At 54.1% G+C, this 4,910-nt stretch overlaps 1 long non-coding RNA gene across 1 annotated transcript; it reads left to right on the top strand.

Moving 5' to 3' along the window:
* Nucleotides 1-215: 215 nt before the first annotated feature.
* LOC128838141 (uncharacterized) lies at nt 216-4,694 on the top strand. Its single transcript, XR_008445106.1, has 2 exons — nt 216-1,410; nt 4,449-4,694. It is a non-coding gene; the product is annotated as an uncharacterized LOC128838141 (long non-coding RNA).
* Nucleotides 4,695-4,910: the final 216 nt, after the last annotated feature.

The following is a 4,910-nucleotide window of genomic DNA, read 5'->3' as shown; positions in this document are numbered from 1 at the left end:
CACAAACCTGATAAGAGTGCATGCGAGCACAAACTTAATAGTGGGGGCAGTGCTAGTAAGTGTATTGTGCGTAGGTGTTGGATACATACAAACCTGATTTGATTTGGGTGGGGGGAGAGGGTATGTGAATGCACATAAACCTGATGGATGGGGTATGGACAGGCTAATTACAAACTAACAATTGATATGTATTAAGGGATGCATGCACTCTTGCTTAGTGGGGGAAAGGGCACCAATCTAGCCTCTTCCAATACAACCGTCTACTACACCAAACATCCAAATGGCCAAGGTTTTCTGGGGAAAAATAACCTGGTAAAAAGTAGAATAGGAAAAGGTGGCAGAGTTCAGGTGTGGTGTGGGGTCTGTTTGAATGGAAAGGCTAATTATCATTCAGTAACTATTATTTTTAATATGGAATTATTGTGAACTGGGACACTGATTCATCAATGTATTTAAGCATGTTCCTGATTGGAGCACTAACAGCAGTGGGATGGCTCACGTACTTTAAGTTAGTCACGTGCATAAGTACTCTCTGGAATTGGGGTTTTAAGGCTGAACAATTACAGGGCTTTTCTCTTCTCCTTTTTTCGTTTTGATTCAATAGGTATTTAATTCAAATCATTATTGCTATAGGTTGCCCTTTTATATAAAATAATTATTTATTGATCAGAAACAAATGCCTATGATAATTACATAAATAGGAACAATAAATAAATGACTGACATAAAGATCCTGTTACAAATGGCGTAAAATGATCTGAAACTATTGTCACAGTGCACAGATAGACTAAATAGTAACAGCTTTTAAAATTCCACCGCATCTCATTTTAAATCCTGTATAAAATATTACTTGATTTTGATTAGTACTTCTAAAAATGTTGGTATTTAAATTTCTAAACTTCTTTGTGAGTTTGTCCTAGATTTGAAACCCCCATAATTCCACATGGATTCTCCTGCTAGCACTGAGGCTGAACTGCTTGTCTCTGATGAAAGAAATTGGTCTCTCTTCCCTTTCACCCTGGGAAACTATAGGTCCTTACCATGGGCGTGCGCACGGGGTGGGCCCGGGCACACACCCTCATGCCCATGGGCCGGATCCGGATCTGGCCCCTCGGGGCTTTGCATCCGGCCCGCGGGATTTGCCCCCCGTGGTGCCGCAGGCCCCGCGCTGCTTTCCGAAGCAGCCATCAGGGCAGCAGGTCTCTGGGGCTAAGGGGTTGCTCTAGGCACCGCCTCCCGAAGCTCCCATTGGCCGGGAACGGGGAACTGCGGCCAATGGGAGCTTCAGGGGAGGTACCTGGAGGCGTGGCAAGGGCAGCGTGCAGAGCCCTGTGCTGCCCCGCCCCTCCCCCGGGGCTGCGGGGAGCGGCCCGGCATGGGGCCCTGGCAGGCGGGGAGCGCGCCGCTGCGGGTAAGCCTGAACCTCTCCTGCACCCCCTCTCCCTGCCCTGAGCCCCCGGCCTGCACCCCGTTGAGCCGGGCTCCCCCTCCCCAGGGCTGGGCTGGCTGCTTTAACAGCCCCATGTGCTCCCTGGCAGCCTCCCACCCGGCAGCACCAACACAGCCGCTTAAGGTGGCCCGCGCGGGTGCTGCCCCAGTTCCCCGCCCCAAGGCAGCTGCCCCCCTCCAGCGCCCCAAACCCGCCTGCGGCTCCCCGCGCTGGCCAGGGGCCCGGGCACCACCCGGGGGGTCAGGCCGCCCCTGAGCCCAGCAGGCCCGGGGCAGGGGGCGAGCCCGGCCCACAGGCCCCCTCCCGCAGCCCGGCTGCGAGCTCCGCTCCCCGGCGCTGTTCGGGGACTCCGGCCCGGCACCCTCGGGCTTGAGTCCAGCCCTGGGAGCAGCTCGGCGCCCTGCGATCCACCCTGGCTGCCTCTTCCCGGCCTGGCCCCAAGCGCCCAGCCCGGCCCCCGAGCCTGCCTGCCAGGGCGGGGGAGCCCAGATCCCCAGCCCCGGGCCTGCCTGCAAACAGCCTACCCTCCTGCACCCCAACTCCCTCTCCTGAGCCCCCTGCCTGCACCTCTCACCCCAACCCCCTGTCCTGAGCCCCCTTCCTGCACCTTGTCCCCCAACCCCTACCCCACAACTCCCTGCCCTGAGCCCCCGGCCTGCACCTCTCACCCCAACCCCCTGTCCTGAGCCCCCTTCCTGTACCTTGTCCCCCAACCCCTGCCCCACAACTCCCTGCCCTGAGCCCCCGGCCTGCACCTCTCACCCCAACCCCTGCCCCACAACTCCCTGCCCTGAGCCCCCGACCTGCACCTTGCCCCGCAACCCCCTGCCCTGAGCCCCCTCCTGCCCCCAACCCCCTGCCCTGAACCCCCTGCCTGTACCCCTTCTGCATCCCAACTCTCTTTCCTGAGCCCCCTGACTGCACCTCTCACCCCAACCCCCTGCCCTGAGCTCCCAACCCCCTGCCCTGAGCCCCCTGCCTGCACCTCTCACCCCAACTACCTGCCCTGAACCCCCTGCCTGCACCCTGTACCCCTCCTGCATCCCAACTCCCTACCCTGAGCCCCCTGCCTGCACCTCTCACCCCAGCCCCCTGCCCTGAACCCCCTGCCTGCACCCTGTACCCCTCCTGCATCCCAACTCCCTGCCCTGAGCTCCCTGCCTGCACCTCTCACCCCAACCCCCTGTCCTGAGCCCCCTTCCTGCACCTTGTCCCCCAACCCCTGCCCCACAACTCCCTGCCCTGAGCCCCCGGCCTGCACCTCTCACCCCAACCCCTGCCCCACAACTCCCTGCCCTGAGCCCCCGACCTGCACCTTGCCCCGCAACCCCCTGCCCTGAGCCCCCTCCTGCCCCCAACCCCCTGCCCTGAACCCCCTGCCTGCACCCCTTCTGCATCCCAACTCCCTGCCCTGAGCCCCCTGACTGCACCTCTCACCCCAACCCCCTGCCCTGAGCCCCCAACCCCCTGCCCTGAGCCCCCTGCCTGCACCTTGCCCTGCAACCCCCTGCCCTGAGCCCCCTGCCTGCACCCTGTACCCCTCCTGCACCCCAACTCCCTGTCCTGAGCCCCCTGCCGCACCTCTCCTGCACCCCAACTCCCTGTCCTAAGACCCCTGCCACACCCTGGATCCCAATCCCTTGCCCTGAGCCCCCTCCTGCACTCCGCACTCCTCCTGTACCCCAAGCCCCTTCCCTGAGCCCCCTCATACATCCCACACCCTCCTCTGTCCCAGTCCCTTGCCCTGAGCCCCTTCCTGCACACTGCACCCCCCCTGAACCCCTGCCCTGAGCCCCCTGCTGCACTCCGCCCCCTCTTGCACCTCAACCCCCTTCCCTGAGCCTCCTCATACATCCCACACCCCCTCCTCAGCCCCCCAATCCCTTGCCCTGAGCCCCTTCCCGCACACAGCACCCCCTCCCACACCCAGACGTTTATGACGTTCGCCTTAAAAAAAAAAAAAAAATCCCTGGGTGCACACCCTAATGCAATGTGCTGCGCACGCCTATGGTCCTTACCTCCTGGTCAGAGAGTCCCATTTTCCATCACTGCAACCAAACATGTCTCCACATGCCCAACTTGCTGGTGAGTCTGTGTTGGAATATCTGAATGGAACTCTCACCTCAGGTCGTTTCAGAGAGATTTTTGCAAAAGCAGCAGGAAGATTTCCCAGATTGCCACCTTGCCGTTCCCCTTCAGAGACACTCGAGGCTTGAAAACCCCTTGGGGCCACCTGAAATCTCTCCCTTCGTTCTGACATTAGAGGAAAATTATGCACATCTTTTTTTCTTGCAAAGTTTTTCCAGTTCATATTTGTTATGCTGTTATACTGTGCTTAAGCTGCCTGTTACAGTTCAGACATGAGATTTTGATCAGAGAAGAGTTGAACCACAGAAATATATAGCAAACGCATTATGTCAACAATGTTTAAGGTTTAACCCTTTCTTAATTTTCTTGTAACTTTTTTGCATAGATATCCTTCATTTTGCAATTTAAACTTTGAGTAAATCAACAGAGTATTATCACATAAATTGTAATATGGACAGTTGGAATTTCATTATGGAGTGAAAAGAACAGGAGTACTTGTGGCACCTTAGAGACTAAGAATGCTCTAATAAATTTGTTAGTCTCTAAGGTGCCACAAGTACTCCTGTTCTTTTTGCGGATACAGACTAACACGGCTGCTACTCTGAAACCTGTCATTGTGGAGTGAGTGTATTGCATAATACAAGGTCAAGCATTTTGGAGCCTTAGAAATCACTGTGGGAAAAATCAGTAGAAAGGAGGGAATCCACTGCACGATACAATTTCCTCCAACTGTTTTAAGCTCTGTAGTCACTGCATCCTCAGCTGGAATGAAATGAGAGTTGGTTGAAACACAAAGGGAAAAATAAATGTTTCCCTTTATTAACGTCAATACATGAAATGAAAATATCTTTCTACACCTCATCATCTTACAAGTCTTATGCTCAGTTCACATATTTTATAAATGTCTCTAGGAAACTTCTCAAGCTCCGCTATATGATGAGGACAGAGTGAATGTATCGCATAACACGTCAAGCGTTCTGGAGTGTTAGAAGTCACTGTGGGAAGAATCGGCAGAGAGGAGGGATTCCACTGCATCCTTCTGTTTTAACCTCAATAGTTGCAGCAGCCGGAGCTGAAAGGAAATAGGGAATGGTTGAAATACAAAGGGAAAAAATATAATTTTCATTGAATTGATCTCAATAAATTAAATGAAAATATCTCTTCCACACATAAACTCGCAAGTCATTTAGTGTGTTCATATTTTTTTTAAAAGTCTCTAGGAAGCTTCTCAAACCTTGAAATACTAGAAATAGTTCTCATGAGGACAGATGAATGAATAGCAACCCTGATCATAATAGAAACACACTACATATGTAGAAGTCAGAGTACTTTAGGGGTGGAGGGGAAGTACACCTCTACCCCGCTATAAGGCG

The sequence above is a fragment of the Malaclemys terrapin genome, chromosome 5 (assembly GCF_027887155.1).
Source record: "Malaclemys terrapin pileata isolate rMalTer1 chromosome 5, rMalTer1.hap1, whole genome shotgun sequence".
Taxonomy (NCBI): Eukaryota; Metazoa; Chordata; order Testudines; family Emydidae; genus Malaclemys; species Malaclemys terrapin.
The sequence above is the reverse complement of the archived record's forward strand: the minus strand, read 5'-3'. Positions and strand labels throughout refer to the sequence as shown.